General features: G+C 46.0%; 1 non-coding gene across 1 annotated transcript; it reads right to left on the bottom strand.

Annotated features, from left to right (window-relative positions):
* Window positions 1–5,638: 5,638 nt before the first annotated feature.
* On the bottom strand, window positions 5,639–5,711 carry Trnak-cuu (transfer RNA lysine (anticodon CUU)). The gene has a single exon. It is a non-coding gene; the product is annotated as a tRNA-Lys (tRNA).
* Window positions 5,712–20,965: the final 15,254 nt, after the last annotated feature.

The following is a 20,965-nucleotide window of genomic DNA, read 5'->3' as shown; positions in this document are numbered from 1 at the left end:
TTAAATTGTGCATCACTCTGAGCAGGGTGGGTATTGGCCCTGGCGTGTGAATTGCCGCTTTGTCCAGGATTTCCAGGCTGTATAGTGCTCCTGTCACCTAGTAGCCATCTCAGCCATCACATCACCTGTCACGGTACTCAGTGGGTGTCCATGCCTGCCAACCATGTCGCTTTACTTCTTCTAGGGACATTGTATTGTTTTTCATCACCATTACAAGAAGAAAGGGGGACTACAGAGCAATACCTAAGAGAGAGAAACCGGGCAGGGCGTGGTGGTGCACGCCTTCAATCCCAGCACTCGGGAGGCCGAGGCAGGCAGATCGCTGTGAGTTCAAGGCCAGCCTGGTCTACAAGAGTGAGTCCAGGACAGCCAAGACTACACAAAGAAACCCTGTCTTGAAAAGCCAAAAAAAAAAAAAAAAAAAAAAAAAAGAAAGAAAGAAAGAAAGAAAGAAAAAAGAAAAGAAAAAGAAAAAAGAAAAAGAGAGAGAGAAACCATGTTCATGTGACGTCTGTTATTACGGTCATTTTCAAATCAGTATATTTATTAGCTATTATTGCTAGTCTCTTAGCAGATGTACTTTATTAATTAAGCTTTCTCATAGGTATTTACGTACAGAAAAACATAGTATATACATGGTTTGATAGTGCAGGCACACATGGGTGGCTCAGGACTGTACCCTTCTTGCATAAAGGAAGACCTACAGTGTGAGCAAAAACAAGAAGGCAAAGCTACCTTCTCTGTGTTGCCTGGAATAATACAGAATAATGTGTTTTGGAAACAGAGCCCGGGTAGCCCAAGCCACCCTTGAAATTGCTATGTAATTCAAGCTAGCCTAGAGATAGCCTAGAATGCCAGGACAAGTATTTTAGGGCATGTCAAATCTATTTAATTCAATGGCTACTTTTTGAGGAAAGTAACCTGTAAACTTCAATAATGTAAAGTCAAATACTTAAATGCATCATTAAGAAGTGCTAATGTGGAATTTTTGTATTTAAATTGAAGAGAATTCTCTGCAAGGCACGTAAATCTCCCTTACTCTATCCCGTCCTGCCCTTATCTTATTACGTTATACACAAGCGTCACACAGGCCTCCCGAGTGACTGTGTTAATTGTGTGAGGCCATGCCTAACGGCAAAAGGCCCACTCATAGGGAGAGGCTGGACGAACAAGTGAAAGAGTGGATACAGCAGATAGCAGGGCTCTTCTGTGACTAAGCAAGATGAGACATCCACTTCCCGTCATCCATCTTTTTGGAACTGCATGGAAGGGAGCTAAACGAAGCAGGGGGAAGAAATACTATTTTAAGGAAAATTTTCCTGTAGGATACTTCAAGTATCCTGAAGGATTATTAGTATGTCACAAAAATGAAGCAGACAGATAAGCCATCCCTCAAGATTAGAGATGTGTCCGGTGCTTGGTCAAAACAACCAAGACAGAGCAGAGGGGAGATGGTACTCATGGGCTTAAGAAAGCTGCTTAGCAGCTGGGTGTAGTGGAACAGGCCTGTAAACCTGAGTACGTAGGAGGCTGAGGCAGGAGGATCATGGGTTTCGGATCAGAAATACCTAGGCTACATAAAGAAAACCAAACTAAACAAGCTGTTGTCAGGATAGTTTTCAGAGGCCAGTGCTTATTTTTTTGCTCACTTTTATAAGAAAGAAATGACAGCATCATTATTGCTTTCAAATTCACGGAACATTGTCTTAAAGGAAGCGGCATCCCAGATCCCCAGTGGAGGATAAAGTTTACTGCAAGAACATGCTGGGGTGCAAACAACACACCTCTTCTGCCCTTGCTTCCGGGCCACGCTGGGGTCTGAACAGCTTGGTGCACCAGGCAAGAACGATGGCAGCAGAGCATCCATCAGGAACACAGCCTGAGCTTGTGCGGCCTCTCGTTTGGCTTGAGGTCTTTCAAAAAGTGTTGAGCCTCTCAGTCCCTATTAAAAGACAACTTTGCATCAGCCCACCTCAAGGCTGCATGTGAGGGCCTGTGTCTGTGGATTCCTTCCAAGGCCCCTCAGCTGCAGCTGAGGATGGTGGATAGTCCCTCCCACGAGAGGCTCAAGCCACGCCAATTTGCAGCCACTAATTGGTCTGCTCTTAGTAAAGGCATCAGTGGGTGTAGGGGGAGTGTGCTGTCTCAGGCAGGCTGCCCCGGCTGACAGTGGTTCTCTTAGTCAAAGGCTGTGCATCTGCCCAATCACCAAGACTTGTCATGACTTCTGTACAATAGCTCCCCAATTCTTTCCTTCTCCCTCCTGGGGCAGACACAGGCATGCCTCACTCCGAGCCTTCTTCAAGACCTGACTTGCTATTGAGCTGTACTGGAGTGTGGTTGGCAACAGCCTCCGGATCTTGGCTTCCTTAGGGTCTTCCTCAATTCTCTAGCCAGTCACTGTCTGGGGCAGTCTTCTGTTCCTGTGACTTAACCTACAGGCTGGGGATGGATCAGTAATAAAGGTTGGCTCAATTCATGGCTCAGGAGGCTGGGAGAGTCAAGGTCACGGAGCCACCTTGCTGATGAGGTGGGACAAGGCCCCAGGAGCTCACGGAGGGGGGGTGGGGGCCGTACAAGAGATGGAGCTAAACCAGCTTTTGTAGTAGACCCACTCTGGTGGTTAACCTAGAATCCAGACCTTCATGCCCTAATCACTCCTTAGACTCCACCAAGCCCGCCTCTTAAACCTTGGAATGTGGGCCTGGTCCCAGGTGGGAATATTCAAGCTATAGCACTCACACTCTTCTTGGGGAGACTCATGCAGCTGAGCAGGACAGTGTGCAAAGGCCCAGGCGTCCTTACTTATTGCACTTGTGTGAGCAGAGTGCCTCAGGTAGAAATCTGTTGGGTCTGCTGTGGCTCATAAGGGTAGAGCACCCAGGTAGCAGTCAGCCTGGCAGGGTGGTACCTGCCAGTCTGCTTCCTTCTCTTAAGTTTTCCTTCCCAGCAAATATTTCCACCCTCTTCTCAGCTCCTGCCCTTGGGAGCCTAAGCTTCCAAAGAGGATCCCCCTCCCCCAACCCTTCCCTGAGGGGCTGTCAGAGACCCTGTGAAGACTGCTGATTAGGGGCATCAAGTTTCTTGGGGCACATCTGATCTTGATCGGCAGGATGGCTTCAACCAGCAACAAGCAATCCAGAAAACAGCAAACAGCAACAGCAGCCTGAGCTGCAGGGGTGACAGGAGCCACCACTACACCTCTTTCTCAGGGCTCTGGCAGTCCCCAATTCCAAATGTCATACACTCACAGAAACTATTTTCAGCTGGCAAAATCACGCCCCTGCTACAGCACGAGACAAATCATAGTCAGCTGCCGTGGACAGTCTGCAGCAGCCCCATATCCCACACCTGGGATTTAAACAGAAGCTGTGGGTGCAGCATGCAGGGAAAGCCCTCCTTATACCGGGATTATTCACATCCAAACAATAACAGTCATTGTACATAGCTATTGTACGTAGCTGCAAGAGAAAAAACATGTTTCTATTGTACATATTATGGGGCCTGTGCCTTCTCCCCTTGAGTTTTAGTCTCTGCAATGACTGTAACTAGCAGACTTCTGTGAAATTGACATTATTCCATGTGCAAGGCCAGGCCCTAAGGAGCTCTCACTCCCACCCCTGCCTCTTGGGTAGGAGCCTGGGGTAAGGATTCAAGGGCCTGTGCCCACCATGCTGAAGACAGCTCTGCCCAACACCAGGAAGGTGAGTAGAGCCAACGCCAGGTCTTTAGCCCAGCCCATCACAGATGTCTAACTTTGGTTCCGTTCCTGAGATGAGGCGCCTCAGAGCCATGTAGGGGTACAGTACATCTCAGTAGGATGATCACATGGGATCCAGCCAAGAGGCAGAGAACACATCAGTGTGCTTGTTCTGTTTATTCAGCCCACGATCCCAAGTCCAGTGAGCGGTACAGTCCACAGCAACTGCTGGATCTTCCTACATCAGTTAACATAATTCTGACATCCCTGACAAACATTTTTAAACTTAAAAAAAAAAAAACTTTTAATTGATTCTTTATGGACTTTACATCATGCACCCCAATCCCACTCGTCTCCCCATCCCTTCATATATACCCTTCACCCCTGTAACCTCCTCCCCAAAAAAAGATGAAATAAGATAAAATTTTTTAAAATCTTGTTATAGAAGCTATAATGTGTCAGTGTGTTTCACACAGCATACCACGTTGACATAATGTTACTTGTTCATTCAAATGCTGGTTTCCCTACCCCACTATCTGGTTTCAATCAGGCATTGCATTATGATGTGTAAACATGCCACCATTGGTTCTCAGTATTGCCAATAAAAGCCAATTAGCCAATGCTGAGAAATACAGAGAATAGGGCGGGACATCCTGGTCCAGTGAAGGGAAGAGAAAGAGCAGAAGGACAGAAGGGATCCTCATGTAGAGGACAGGAAAACACCAGGAGAAACAAAACAGACCTAGGAAATGAGAAAGAAGCAAGTACAAAGTGGGAAATCAGAATGGGAGGAAGCTATACTAACATGGAGGTTTAGGATGGAATAATTATTGCTCAGGATTGTGCTCTAGGCTAATTAAATAGATCCTAGTCTCTCTGTGCGGTTATTTGGGTATCAAGCTGGTTAAGAAGTAACCATTGGTTGATTTATTAAAATAATAAATCAACATTAAATATTAGTGATTGTTCAACAATACCCCTTTGTCCACACATCTTTACTGGCAAGTGTTCATTGTAATGAGCCATTGGTCTGTTTCCAGGCCCCTGGCTTCTGCTACAGTATCTATTTTGGATCCTCACGGGGACTCCTCTCAGATACCCTGTTGTTGCCCTCTGTTGTGGAGAACCTACAGCTTTAGATCTGTAGGTCTGAACCCTTCACGCACTCCAGCAGTTCATTATTGGTGTGGGCCAACTCAAAAGTCCTGAATCTGGAACTGGGTGGTAGCTGAGTTGGTCAGCCTGCCAGCTCTCCCGCACCCACACCACTGGGGCAAGCTCTCTAGCACTGCTGGGTCATCCAAAGCCACAGCCAGCAAGGGGCAGAGCAAGCTCTACCACTCTTATGCCCTTGGGGCCAGCTCATCAGCACCCACACCAGCAGGGCCAGCTCAATTGTTCCGCCCGGGCAAGGTACAGGTCTTATTCTCCCAAGTGCTGCAGCAGGCAAGGGGCAGGAACAGCTCCTCTGCTCTCACACCCTGGTGCTGGCTCACCTGCAAGCCTTAGAAGTCGAACCATGGTGTAGGGGAGATTGGTTGTTAACCAGCTGAAAAACATCCTTGAACAAATTCTGAGAGGAGATATAAATGTGAGCCAAAAAACAGGAGGCGGGGCCTTTGGAGACTTGGGATAGTTTTGGCTGTTCATTTGCTCCACTTCGAGACATTCCTAGAGAGAACTGTTCAAGGAAAGGCTCTGGGGCTCCAGGCTCTGGCTGAGGCTCCAGGTTCTAGTTGCTCCAGGTTCCAGCACAAGAAACCCTGCTGATTATGCCAGGAGAATCGTTCCTCAGAACTGATATCCTTATGGTTTCATTATTGTATTCTTTAATCTCCTCTTCTTCTTGTTTGGGTTAGTCGGGTTGTAAATGAGGTACACTCTGTTAGTGAATTCATAATAAAGTGTAACTGTTAAGAAATTTGAGTTTACAGGTGGTGCCCAACATAGGGCTCAAATCCATGACCCTGGGATTAAGAGTCCCATGCTTTACCGACTGAGCTAGCCAGGCCCTCCCACACTTCCCAACCAGGGCCAGCTTTATTATGCTACCCAAGAAAGATACAGGGCCCGCTCTCCGGAGTGCCACAGCAGGTGAGGGGCAGGGACAGCTCTCCTGATCTCATGGTCCCGGGACCAGATCTCCTAATGTTGGCAAAGGAAGGTCATCTCTCCCTTACCTATACCACTATAATACAGACAAAAGTGACAAGGCTAGCTCTCCTGTGCTCATGCCCTCGGGGGCCAGCTCACTTGCAACCCCTACAACCAGGGTCTGTTCTCCCAAGTGCTACAGCCGGTGAGGGGTAGGGCCAACACTCTTACTCTCAACTTTTGGAGCCAGCTCTCCCATTATGGTCAGGCAAGGGGTGGGGCCAGCTCTGAGGGAAGCTGAGCTTGAGTCTAGTATCTTAGACACTTGGCCAGTTGTGAGTTTGAAGCCAGCCTGGTCTATAGAGCTAGGTTTAGGACAGCCAGGGCTATTCAGCCAAATCCTAGCCCTGTCTCAAAAACAAAAAGAAACAAACAAAAAACAAATAAATAACTATAAAAACGAGGGAAAGAAAATGGCAGTAGGCACTCCTAAAAATGTCCACCATCATTTGTTGGAGATATATCTTAAAAATCACAGTAATGTGATTACTATGTACACACCAGAGTGGCTAAAATAAAACATACATAGCTAAGTGTTGGCAAGGATGTAGGATTTTCCATATTGTTGGTGAGAGTGCAAAATAATAGCACCACAATGGAAGAGACTTTGCCAGTTTCTTACAGGGATTGATGTATAGTTGCCATATAACCCTGATGTCTACTCCAAGATAAGAAATTAAGATAAATCTCTCTTTACAAAACTGGGTATGTACATGTTCATAGGACTTTCATAACATCCCAAAGCTAAAAAATAACCCCATATCCACGTGGATAATACATAGTGGTATATATCCCTAGGAGCAGTGCTATTCATAAATGAAAAAGGAATAAACTGAATATACCACATTTTAAATTTAATTTATTTTTATTTTTTTATTTTTGAGACAGTCTCATGTAGCCCAGACTGGCCTCACACTCTCTATGTACCTGAGGTGGGCCTTGGACTTTTAGTCCTCTCCTGTCTCCACCTTCTGTGTGTTAGAATTACAGTGTGTACCACCACACCTGGTTTTATGAAGTACAGAAGCAGATTGGACCCAGGGCTTTGTGAATGTGCAAGTGCTTTGCTGACTGAGCTACATCTCAGCCACCCTGATGTTTTTTGACAAAGACAAAAAGCCAATTGAATACAGAAAGGCTAGGCTTCTCAGGATAATGCTGGAGCAACTGGACACACGACCGGGGTTATGGACGGTTGTGAGATACTGTGTGGTATTGTGTGGGTACTGCTGCTGAGTCATTTCTCCAGCCTCTATGAAAAACCTAGATATCATCAGAATTGAAAGCTTCTGCTCTGCGGGAGGACACTATTAAGACAGTTAAAAAGAAGAGATAAGACACAGAATGAGAAGACATTTGTAAGCCACATATGTGACAAAGGTCTGGTGTCTAGGTTGCTGTCCGTCAGCTTTTCATTGCTGTAGCCAACAAGAGAAAATGTGCGTTGTGACTGGTTCCCCAGGTCATGAGGCTCCATTGCTTCCGAGCCGAACACCTTGACTGGGAGCATTCCATGGAGTAAAGAGGCTCACTTCACCACAGAAAGAGGCAGTCAGGGAGCAATGGAGCCAGGGCCACCCAGTGACCTACTTTCTCCACTTACACTCACCTCCTCATAGCCCTGCAGCTGTGAACTCTTGCAGGGGTGGGGGTGGGAGGTGGGGGGATGAGGTGGGAGGGGGGTGAGGGGGGATTGGAAGAGCATTAGTTGTTCTCCTGTGACCTTTTTACAAAGGACTATGAGGAACCAAACCTTCAACATAGGAGACTTTAGAAACATTTCCTACCCAAACCAAACAAGAATACGCAAAGAATTCTCTTTTTTTGTTGTTGTTGTTTTTTTTTTTTTTTTTTTTTGAGACAGGGTTTGTAGACCAGGCTGGCCTCGAACTCACAGAGAGCCACCTGCCTCTGCCTCCCGAGTGCTGGGATTAAAGGCGTGTGCCACCACTCCCAGCAAATGTCAACAGTTTAAAAGAATTCATTTTTAAGATAGAAATTCCACCAGATACAGGATAAGAGGACAAATGATACATGAAAACATGTTTAACATCATTAGCCAACAGAAAACACAAAGTACAACCACTAGGGGCTATTACTACCTGGCAGATGGCTAAACTAAAAAAAAAAATTACTGATAGCACCAACTAGAGAGAAACTGGACCACTCACATTGCTGGTTATAATGGTGCTGCTCTGGGGACGCCAGGCAGGTGCAGGTACTTTTACCACAAGACCCACCAACCAGACTCTTGGGCACTGTATTTGTTTTGGCTCACAGTTTTAGGGATACGGTTCATCATGGTGACTAGGGCAGCACTGTGCGCAGCTGCAGGAGCCTGCAGTGGCAGCCCCTCACATGAAGGTGGTTTAGGAACAGAATGGGCAGGAACCAAAAGTGGACATCGCCTTCAAGGCCCACTCCCAGCAACCCACTTCTGCTCACAAGGCCACAGTCCCAGAGAGTTTGTAGCCTCACTAGCTGTGGGCAAGTCACTCAGACGCTTTTGTCTGTAGAAACCGTTCGTGTTCACATTCAAATCTCAGCAGAAATGTATCTTTTTTTTTTTAAAGATTTGCTTATTTATTATTTATTTATACAGTATTCTGCCTGCATGTGTGCCTGCACACCAGAAGAGGGCACTATAGATGGTTGTGAGCCACCATGTGGCTGGTGGAAATTGAACTCAGGACCTTTGGAAGAACAGCCGGTGCTCTTAACCTCTGAGCCATCTCTCCAGCCCCCAGCAGAAATGTATCTTAAAGAAACAAATCCTCTATGTGCTGGCTGGTTTTGTGTCAACTTGACACAAGCTAGATTCATCAGAGAGGAAGGGGCTTCCAAGAGATCCAGTTGGAGGGCATTTTCTCAACTAGTGATCAATGGGGGAGGGCCCAATGTTGCAGGATATTTGAGCCCATTATGAACCCTGATTTTTAAAAAACTTGTTTCTTGGGCTGGAGAGATTGCTCAGAGGTTAAGAGCACCATCCGCTCTTCGAGAGGTCCTGAGTTCAATTCCCAGCAACCACATGGTGGCTCACAACCATCTATAGTGTGATCTGATGCCCTCTTCTGGCCTGCAGGTGTCTATGCAGGCAGAGCACCATATACGTAATAATAAATAAATACATCTTTTTTAAAAATTGTTTCTTGTTTGGTGTGGTTCAGCCCCAGCACACACTTTTAATCCAAGAGCTTTCTGTACACAGGATTTAATAAAGTTAATCCTAGGTCAAAAGGCTGAGCAAAAAACGGCTGACAAGGATTAGGTAGAAAGGAGAGACTTTGAGAGAAGAGTATTATAAGACTGCATGGAGAAGAAGGGTTTTGGCTTTTAGCTTTTTCCTCCTTGATTGTCAGATGAGCTAACAGGCCTTTTCCTCCGGGGCCATCAGCAGAGCTAGCAAGCTTTCAGCTTTGAGCTTTTGGCTTTTTCCTTCCAAGATGTCAGCTGAGTAGAAAGGTTAGCTGGGTGCTTTCTCTGCCTCTCTGAGCTACTAGGTTTTCACCTGAGCATCTGGATCCTGGGTCTTTATTGGTAAAATTGAACATCTGGGATTCTCTTTCATTACAACAACAGCCCAACCCATGTTGGATAGGGCCATTCCTAGGCTGGTAGTCCTGGGTTCTGTAAGCAGGCTGAGAAAGCCAGGGGAAGCAAGCCTATAAGCAGCACCCTCCATGGCCTCTGCATCAGTTCCTGCCTCCAGGTTCCTGCCCTGTTTGAGTTCCTGTCCACACTTCCTTTGGTGATGAACAAACTGGAAGCTTAAGCTGAATAAACTCTTTCCTCCCCACCTTGGTTTTTTGGCATGGTGTTTCATCACAGCAATAGAAACCCTAGCTAAGACACCAGAGTCACATGGGAAAACAATATACAAGCATTCATAGCAGCTTTGTTTGTAACCGCCAAGTCGCGAACAAGCCATGGCCATGTGTCCAGCGACACAGGTGAACAAGCCATGTCTACTTGTGTGTGCAGTGACACAGGTGACTCTCCAGAGAGCTGCAAAGGGAGCAAGCCATTCCCCAAAGTATTCCATTCATAGAGCAGTCTTCAAATGCTAAGACGGAAATGAGGCAGAGCTTGCTGTCTGGGAGGGGTTACAGAGAAAGGATAAGGGTAGGTGGGAAATGGCCTAGCCAAGAGGGAAAGACTAGGGGATGATGGGAGTGACTCAGTCATGACTGTACCAATGTCGCTGCTGGGGGCTGGGTGGAAGGTGTGCGGGATCTCTCTGCATTACTGCGCTAAGTGAGAAAGGTCAGACAGAGGCCCTGTGAGTCAGCGCACACCTGTGTTCCTGTAATTTGGAGGGCAGAGACACAAGGACTGTGGGCTTGAAGCAAGCTCACCATGCAGGGAGACCCTGTCTGAAAACAAACAACAAAACCACCAAAAATAAAAGAAAGAGAGAAGAAAAAGATGAAAGAAAGAAAGAGAGAAAAGTGGGGCAGAAGATAGTATATAACACATGATTTAATTTATGGGAAGTTCTAACTCTATTGAAAAAAAAAAAAACAAGAGCAGTTGGGCATGGAGGCCCAGGAAAAATTTCAGCCGTGGGAGGAGTTAGGAGAATCCACAAGTCCAAATCTGTCTACACCATGAGCTCCAAGTTGGCCTAAGCTACAGAATGAGACCTGTCTCAAAAAGACAAAACAAGCCGGTGGTGGTGGTGCACACCTTTAATCTCAACTCAGCTTTCAGGAGGCAGAGGCAGGTGGATCGCTGTGAGTTTAAGGCCAGCCTGGTCTACAAAGTCAGTCCAGGAAAGCCAAGGCCACACAAAGAAATCCTGTCTTGAAAAAACAACAACAACAACAGCAAAACAACAACAACAACAAAAAAAAAACAATAAAAAAAAAAAACCAAAACTAAAATAAAGGGGTTGGAGAGATGGCTTGGTAGTTAAGAGCACTGGCTGCTCTTTCTGAGGCCCAGGGTTTGGATCCCAGCACCCACATGTTGTACACACCTACATTAATACGTTTATGTACCACACACACACACACACACACACTCGCAACCCAGCATGTATGTACCGACATAAATCCCAGGCCTGGAGAGAAAGACCACAGGGTGAAACCAGTCGCCACTAAGGTCTGACAACCAGAGTTTGATCCCTGGAACCCACACAAAGGTGGAAGAAGAGACTGGACACCACAGAGTTGACCTCTGACCTCTACATGTGTGCTCCCATATACACATCATACGTACGTACGTACATACATACATGAATGATCAAGTTTAAAATGGTTTTTGGGATGGAGTGGCACTGACTTTTAATCCCACCCTGCCTTTAGTTGGGAGGCAGAGACAAGTGGATCTCTGTGAGTTCGAGGCCTGCTCTCAGCTACAAAGCAAGTGCCTGGACACTCAGACCTATTACAAAGAGAAACCCTGTCATGGGGAAAAGAATTTAATCCCAAGTAAGAGACGTTTCTATTTTATAAGCTTCTATTTATTGACAACCAAACAAGTATGAAGTCCACAGCTCTGGACTAGTGTGACGACCTCACGTTGTGGGAGCCTGGCCCCCTTTACCTCAAGCTTCTGCTTTTCTGCATGCTGCCTTGGACCAGGTGTCCTACCAACATCTGTTCTATTCTGCCAGGTAGAAGGGGAAAAGACAAACAAAGCGCATCCCCGCCTGCTGAGGATGACCTCCCAGAGGCCTCTGAAGCTATCTTTTCCATGGTGCGCTCAGCCGGACAGGAGGTTGAGAAATGCAGCCTTTATTCCAGAGAGCCAAGTGCACAGAGCCTATCAGCGTCTATTAATACACAAGGGAAGGAGGAAATATCTTGGAAAAATTTGCCGACTCATCCACAGGCCATACTTGCTTTTGCTTCTTAATTGGGCCCCATGTTTCTATTTTTTCATTAATTTGAACCAGAAATATGACTTTTCTTTTTTAAAAATTCTAATTCATTTACTCATATTTATCCAGTAATTATAAAATATTTTTCAAGAAACTGGGGTAGGTGCTAAATTATTAAGACAAAGACACAATGTGGATGAAACAAAAAATGCCTTATGAATGATTTAAAACCTTATTATTGATCTGAAATTTTGAAAGTACGTCTTTTGAAAATTTTCCAAGCCAATGCTCTATGCAGTGGGATTAACTCTTAGCTTGAAAGAAAACTGGCTTTTCAGAGGTTGGGAGGCAGAGGTGGGGAAGGCCGCTGCAAGACCAAGGACAGCCAATTCTGTGCCACATAGTGAGAACTTCTCAAAATGAAAATAAATAAACATAGGATTTATATTATATACAACCCGTTATCTGCATTTTTAAAGAAATATACTGGAAGACGACATTTGAATTTTTACACCCTCTTACATTTATCCTTTCAGTCTGAAATCAGGTACCTCTGAATCAGGCAAACACTTGGCGGGGCGCAGGGGAGAGAGATGATGTCCTATTTACTATCAGTATTCACACACAATTGGATTATTCAGGTCTTATTTCTTTTTTAAGTTCTGATCTCATTTTAAGCCTAAACAAATTAAGGCTATGGTCCTTCCCAAAGAAACAAAAATAAAATTTGCACTTTAAAAAAAAATTGTTTTGCACCAGGGCCTTTAGCCTAGGCTGGCCTTGAACTCCATGTGAGGAGGATAGCCTTGAACTTCCGTCTTCCTTCCAAATCCCAGAGTGAGCCACCATGCTCAATTTCACAGATTTTCTTTCTTTCTTTTTGGTTTTGTTTTGTTTGAGACAGGGTTTCTCTGTGTAGCTTTGGATGTCCTGGAAGTTACTCTGTAGCCCAGGCTGTCTTCGAACTCACAGGGATGCACCTACCTCTGCCTACTGAGTGCTGGGATTAAAGGCGTAAACCACCACTGCCTGGCTCAGATTTTCTTAATAAGGCGCACTTCTCAACCTGGTGCAGTGGTGCCAGTGATCCCAGCACTCCACTGTGGATACAATCCAGGGTCTTGCACGTTCTAGGCCAAGCACTCCACCATTAAACTTCCTCTCCAACCCTTCGCTTTTTCTTTCATCCTTCCCACCTCAGCACCTGAAATACTTGGTACTTATAAACAACTATTCAATAAACATTTAAGAACAAATGAAAGAGCTGGGCGTGGTGGCGCATGGCCTTTAATCCCAGCACTCAGGAAGCAGAAGGCAGGCAGATCTCTGTGAGCTCAAGGCCAGCCTGATCTACAAAGTGAGTCCAGGAGAGTCAAGGCTACACAGAGAAACCCTGTCTCAAAAAAATAAAAAATAAAAGAATGAATCCTTTGACATCCAAATACAATTACAATAAATCATGGTAGCAGTGGAAATGATACTGACATTCCAAAGTCCCTTGGTCCCTTCTTTGAGCAGAGTCTACGAAGAACAGGGAGGTGTGGCAGCTAAGGTCTTCTCACGCTGGCTGCTTTCCACTCTGCCCATACAGCAGGCACTGGACCCGGAACTTGCTCCTCCCCTTGTTCTCAGCCATTTCTTCTCCCTGTCCTGATTCGCCTTGCTCCAATAAGACAGTCAAGTCTTCTTTGTCCGGCGCTGAGGGTTTCCTTCATACAGCTTGTCCCTCCTAGGGTCCTCCCACTGTCCCTGAACTTCTTGGCTCTACAGCGGCCACCTGTCTTCATTTGTCTCAAGCCTGTGTAGGGCCAGCTGGGATAGAGCAGCCACAAAAGAAAGGTGACTTCTTGAAAACAGCATAGGTTGGCCTTTTAGCAATAGTGGAGCCCCTTGCTGTGTCTTTGCTTCCATTGGTCACTCACCAGTGAGCAGATCGTCCTACAGGTTTTTAATGCTCCGAGGATGAAGCCTCCCAATAGTATTAGCCTGACTAAAAAAACAAAACAAAGCAAAAAATCAATGTTCAACAACTAAGTGAGGCATGAATTGTGTGAAAGTGAGTCACGGAGAGGAAAAAGCCACATCTGAGTTGCCCGGAATAGCCATCTTGTGTCCTATATAATAGGCTTTGTTTATATTTCCTATCTGGGCGCTGAAATATTGAAATAGCTCAGGAATTTTGAGGAATCTGTGGCTATGAAGGAATGGGAACTTCTCCTCAAGAGAACTTCAAGTCGAGGGAAACTGCCCCGAGGAACACAGGGAAGGACTGTGGAAACTGCTCTCAGGCCTGGGGAAACTTCCTGTCAAGTTCCAGGAAAACTGCCAGAAATTCACTGCTGCTCAGTTCCTTCCCAAACTCCTGTTTTGCTAGAAAGGGGAAAAAGAAAACATTTTTTTTCTGCTGTGGTGTGTGTGTGTGTGTGTGTGTGTGTGTGTGTGTGTGTGTGTGTGTGTGTGTATGGATGCATGCATGCACACACATATGCATTATACATTTAAATATTTAATATCCCAAACATCTCCTTCGCTGACCCTTGGGTACTCAGACTGGACCATAGGCTGTGGAATCAGTCTTCTGACTTCTCTCTGGGGCTATCTTTTGAATTGTGAACTGTAGCCTGCCTCGAGGGTTCAACAGTCAGGGGGGTGCTTGTATTTCCACACACACCCCCCCACACACACCGACTCGTTCCTCCTTTTCCTTCTTTGCTATTTTTGTGTTTGAGAAAGGGGTTCTCTGTGTAGCCTTGGCTGTCTTGGACTCACTCTGTAGACCAGGCTGGCCTCAAACTCACATCTATCTGCCAGCCTCTGCCTCCCTCCCGAGTGCTGGGATTACAGGGATGCGCCACTGTGCCCAGCTTCTTTGCAATTTTTGCATGGATAAGTACCTCTCCATAGAAATGCTTCCTGAATTCAGACAGATATCTGCTCTCACAAGCCAATTCCTTCCTTTCAGACTGGAAGAAACAGACAAAACCTGACCATATGGCTGTGGCTCTAGCTTGGCTGGAAAAGTGTTTGACTGAATTTATAGAAGTCAAGGGTCAGTCCTCACTCAGAATAAGCCAGGAGGGTGGCCTATTACAGAGATGGAGGCATGGGGATTCAGAATTCTGGGTCATACTATACTGCACAGTGACTTTGCAGCCAGCTTAGAATACATGAGACCTCAATTCTTTTTCCTTTCTTTTTTTCTTTGACATAGGAGTTGGAGGTTCTCATGCCTCTGAGTTCTGGGATTAAAGTCATTTCCTACCATGTCTGTTGGATGCCCTACCTCAAAATACACACACATGCACACACACACACACACACACACACACACACACGAGAGAGAGAGAGAGAGAGAGAGAGAGAGAGAGAGAGAGAGAGAGAGAGAGAGAGAGAGAGAATTTCAAACTATTTACAGAATCAGCATTTACAGACCCCAGGAAAAGTCACAGCAGAAACCCCCAGGCCTAGAAGACAGCTGGCTGCACACTGGGGTGAACAGAGCCCAGAACACAGAGCTGCAGATAAGGCTAAGAGCAGACGGAACAGAGCTCCGAAAGCATTCCAGCTTGCACTTTCCCACTTACCAGAGCTGACTGAAGAAGCACAGATAGCCTCTACTTCTTGGCAACATAAATTCCCCTCATTGAAAACAAGTGGGCAATTGGCGTCAGGAAAGCTCTTGTAATGGAGGCCACTAAGGAGGTGACAAATGGAAGCAGCTGCTGGATGCCAGGATTGAGTAGGTCAGTTGGTTTCTAAGATGACAGTCAAGACAGGAGAGGGAACCCCACCATCTGGAAGTCACTTCCCCTTGGACGGAGAAGAGGTGAACAATCACCAGCAATTCTAGAGCACAAGGAACTAACTGTCTGAAGACCCAGGGAAGAGCATGTGGCACTCACTATGGAGTGAGAAGAGAACTGTAGGCTAGGGACTTAGCTCAGCAGCAAGCGGTTACCCAGCAAGGGTAAGACCCTGGGTTCGGCTCCCACCTTGCGGGTAGGGGCATGAGGAGTTTTAGGAAGCATTTGTGTTCTCAAAAGGATGCAAGAGACACACTCTATTAACCAAGTGCCCCAGGAAGAAAGAACCTACAGAAATAACAAATGTGGTGGCCTATACCTGTAACCGCCGTTCTCAAAAGGCAGAGAGGTAGGAGAGCTGGGAGTTCAGGGCCAACCTAGGCTATAAATGAGCTTACTAATTAATTAATGGGAACATGGATATTATTTCATTCTGCTGAGATGCAGAGCCTAGTAAAAGGCAACTGAGTCAGCATGTACCCTTAAAGGATACTGTGACCCTGACCCGCTACGTTCCTGGTTTCACAGCTAAGTGTGAACATGTCTCCTCTGCCAGGCCCAAAGCAACAGTCAACTGCTGATGGATGATGAAACCTTTGAAACTGTGAATAAACTCAATGGCCCCTCCCTTTCTCAGGTATTGTGCCACAGTTAAAATGAACAATCCCATTGTGTGTATGTGTGTGTGCATGTGTGTGTACAGTGGATATGTGTGTGTGTGCGTGTGTGTGTTTGTTGATCAATCAACACCAGGTATGTTCCTGAGTGGCTCTGTTGTGTAGCAGTTTCTTACTAGAGTGAAAAATTCCATCTGGCAAGGAAGCTCCTTAAAGCCAGAAGGTTAACAACTCAAAATAGCTCAAGAACTCCCTGAAACTGACCAGATTTACTGCGACCCTCTCTCCCCAAGAGTAAACAATAAATCTGCAAAGAAGACAGACCGGCCTGAAAAGCAGCAGTGAGGCTGTCTGGGAGAGGTTTAGATCAAGGTCCCTTTTCAACCCACTGACCTGCCTGCAGGCTGCGCAGTGTTTTCCAGGTCCCTGTGCGAGGGCGGGCTTTGGGGAGTTACTGCTGTTGCAGGAAGTCAGCCCTCATCCATAATTCTGTTAAGTAATTCCTGTAGAACTCATCGCTTTGGTGGTATCCCTACTTTGGTCTGTCATAGGTTCCGAATCTGGGGTGAGCAGATGTGTGTTGGATCTCCCCTGAAAAAGTCTGTCATAACACTCTCCATCTAACTTTTTAGGAACATTTTTTAATTCATTCTTTGAAATGTTCATACACTTGCGTTCCCCTAGTGCCTCCCCCCTATCTCAACTTCATAGCCTCCTGTTTTTGTTATTGTTAATCCCACTGAGCAGGAATAAGTCCACTACCACAAATTTTGAGCCAAATCTGGAGCAAGCTTTATTAAATACTGGGTAGGGAAATGGACACTGGCCAGGTCCATAGCTGGGATTAGTCATGTGCTTATAAAGGCAGAACCCCAAAGGCTAGATACTTCCTGCCTTCATCCAATCAGAGGCAAGCATATATCCTACCCACTTCCTGCCTGCCTGCGTGTGATGGAGAACATCTTGTGCAGTTGGGGCAACCAACCTTGTTTACAGAAGTGAAAACTAGTGGCCTGTTATCTTCCACGAACAATAGCCCCCAGCATTCCAAGAAGTTACCTGTCCTTGGGCAAGTAAAGCTTACAGGCTTATCTGTCCTTAGGCAAATGGGCCTTACAGGTTAGAGGCATTTTTGTTCTACAGATCTCTTAAGCACTTTAAAGCATAACTTTAGCCTTCACATTATTAATAACCTCCTGACTCTAACCAAGCGCTGCCCATGTGGTTATACACTAGGACACAGGCAACCTATCAACGGCTGTGGCCTTAAAGGAACATGACTCTTCCTTTTTAGCAGCCATCAACTACCCATAAACAGCTCCTCTACCAAGGGTGAGGCGTCAGGAGTTCCTGCCTCAGCCATGCTGGACTTTTGACTGGCACGTGACCACGCTGCTATGAATAGTTGGATGTATGCAATAGCCATCACGTTCAGAAGACAGAGCTCCACAGCTCTCGTCACCATTCTCCAGCTCACGGTCTTTCCTCATGCACAGTAAACACACTTATCCTTGGCGCTTTGACCAGTTGAAGTCTGCGTTAACCACGACCCATTGCAAAGAGACACTTGTCTAACCGAAGCTGAGAGCAGCGCAGATGGACAGCACAGGGACGTGAGATCCCTGAGGTGCTCACCTCTGCCTTGTTGTTTGAGGGAGGTATTTCACTGGACCCAGATGGTCAGTAAGCTCCAAGGAGGAGGGTATTTCACTGGACCCAGATGGTCAGTAAGCTCCAAGGAGTCTTGTCTTGCTCTCCCCCGTGTGCTGGCCCCGCAAAAAGAGACCAGAACTCAGCGGTACTTCATGAACGGAGTTATCTCTCCAGCCCCTAACATAACCTTTTAAAACCAACCAAGCCAGGCATGGCGGTGCACACCTTTAATCCCAGCACTCGGGAGGCAGGGGCAGGCAGATCACTGTGAGTTTGAGGCCAGCCTGGTCTTCAAAGGGAGTCCAGGACAGCCAGGGCTACACAGAGAAACCTGTCTTGGAAGAAGGAGAAAAAAAAAAAAAAAAAAGAGTGAAGTAAAATTACCAGCTAGGACATCATGAACACACAAAGGGCTTGGAGTTAATTTGGTTTTCTTGGCTTTTTGTTTTAAGCACAGATGGGGATTTAACCATGGATGTGCATGTCCATTGCACTTCTAGGGCTCTTACTCAACTCACTGAACCATCTCTCTGGCCCTCCTCCCCTCCGCAGCCCTCTTGTTTTAAATCAATGTACAGAAATTATTTACCCAACGTTTCAAAGAACATAGGGCTAGAGCCTGGGATGTAGGATAGAACATGTCCAGAATGAGTGAAACATTCAGAAAAGAAAGGCCAAAGCCGTAGGCAAAAGCCTGAAGATGGTATCAACAGTAAAGCAGACATGTGGTGTGAGCACTGAGGCAATCTGTGTTGAGGGAACACTGTTGTTCTGAGGTCAGGCTAAAGGTTAACGGATGGCTGACCTCATCAAAGTTACTGCACTCCCTTTTTTGAGACAGAGTCTCATTATGTAGCCCTGATTGTCCTAAAATTCACTTTGTATCCCTGGCCAGCCTCAAATTCACAAAGAACTGCCTGCCTCTGCCTCCTGAATTCCAGGATTAAAGGTGTGTACCACTAGGTCAGGCTATTTCATTAGTTCCCCCTTTCCTCTCGCCTCTGCTTTTTTTTAATACAGGATCTCATCTGGCTGGGCATGACCTTGAACTCGTCCTCTTTTCTCTACCTCCTGAGCGATAAACATGGACGTGTTGTCACAACCAGTGTAATGTGGTTCTGGGTCAGATTCAGGCCTTTAGGAGTAAGCAAACACTCTAGCAGTTGAGCCCATGCTCAGCTTCAGGACCTTTCATTTCAGGAACCCACGCTCCTCAAATGCCTTGGTCTGCTCTTTGGTTGGTAGATTTGGGGTCCAACTATGATCCTAGCAGGGAAGACTCAAGGTTCATGTCCACAAGGAGAGGGCATCACTTTGTGTCCCGCTAGCTGGCAGCGGGTCAGTGGCACACCTGGCTCCAAGAGACTAGCCAGTGGGATCCAACCCCAGCAACTGGAGAAGCCCGTTTAACAAATAGCTTGTCTCTTCTATTCCCACCTACTCCAGCATGGATCCCTGGAGTCTACAGCACTATCTGTAGCCCTCTGCTCTTTCCCCAACACTGTAATAATCTCATGGGACTGGGGATTAGTGTGTCCAATTTAGTACCCTGAAGAACGCACTTCTGGATGACAAAGCAAGATTGGCCCCTTCCAACTGCAAAGCCCTGCGCATCATGCTTCGCTAATGATGCCGAGGTGAGACTGTAGCCTGCTGGATTGTTTACAACACCAAAAGATCGCCCTTGACTTGTCTTTCCAATTGGAATGACAGATTTATGCTAATTTAATTGAGCTCTTTCTCACTTCACCATTTAACATAACCCTGAAAAGATCCGAATAGTCTTGGGACGGGAATAGAATGCTCAAAATACTAGATCGATCGATGGATCATCTCTCTTGTTGAGCTAGCACACATGTTCGTGTTTGAACTTTAAATCTACAATTTTTAACAGTTTCCCTTCATTTCCGTTAGTTTTTGAACACTAGGGACATCTATTACCTGTAGCACCCCCCACTGTAACAGACGGCATGGGAACGATGCTAAAAATACACATGCGCCTATGTGCATGGGCGCTCCCTCCTCAGCCCCAGAGAACGCGTTTATTGCTGACATTTTATTACTGTGGCTATCAAGGTACAGATGAGACAATCTACTGGATGAAGTGAGACCTGAGAAGAGAAGAAAATAAAACACACCGGTCAAAGGCTTTAGTAACTTCCCCAGGGTTCAAATCCATCTGTTTATTGTTTTTGCTACACGCGATTTCTTGTTTTTTAAAATATTTTTCACTCGGGCCTTCCACGGCAAATCTAACTCTGGCCCCTTGCAGCCTTGCTACGCCTTTACTAGGCAAGGATGCTGCTTTGCATTTGTAAAAGCTAAAAGCACCTACTGATTTATTAACACACAAGCAAAGAAACCTCGCTAGTTAATGCACGAGGCAAAAGCCCACACTAGCTGTTTCCCAAAGCAAGTCTGCAATTTACGCAGGAAAAAAAAATCACTTAACTTTCCCTGAGGTGTATATTCCATATAGACATGTATTACAGACATTAACAGCCATTTCCATTTTACAAAAGATTTAACCTAGTATCTTGTCAAATTTCTAACGCCTACTACAAAACTGGAAACTTAAAAGCTTTTGAAATATTAGTCATTTTAAGTGAGTCACTCCCTGAAAGAAGGTAAGTCGACTTCAGTATCTTGGAAACAAAACCTCCATTAATTTGCTGATCTGCTTAGCACGTTATGAATCCGATGACGTTGAAACTCGGGGAAGGGGGATGACACTGAACTGAACTGGTCACAGGCAATTCTCGGTCTATCTATCTATCTATCTGTCATTCAGGCAAATTATAATTTGTAGGATAAGCATGTGGTTCAGACAATGTATCCAACATACTGATAAGGCAGAGTTAAGCAAAGAACAGCTTGAAATGGAATCTTCCAGAGAGCTTTGGGCTGAATTCCTAAGGTTCTTCTTTTCTCAGCCTTGCTTAGTGTAGGCCTCCAGCAGATGCTCAGTAAAGATGTCTTAGCTCAGAGGCACACATTTAAAGGGGGCAAGGGCAGATAGATACTTCACACTGAGATTGCCATCTCCTTCAACTTCCGTCAACTGGGTGGAGACCTTGCGGGTTCGGGCACCTGCAATTTCCGCCCTTTTCCTTCCCCCTCTTCCGGGCCTTACGAACCCCCGCTCCTCCTCCAGCTAGCGGCCCAAGGAACTCTCCTAAACCTGGCTCCCGAGACCTTTATAAAAGGGTCA

Source organism: Acomys russatus, chromosome 17 (assembly GCF_903995435.1).
Source record: "Acomys russatus chromosome 17, mAcoRus1.1, whole genome shotgun sequence".
NCBI classification, from domain to species: Eukaryota; Metazoa; Chordata; class Mammalia; order Rodentia; family Muridae; genus Acomys; species Acomys russatus.
This window is presented reverse-complemented; position numbering and strand designations above follow the sequence as displayed.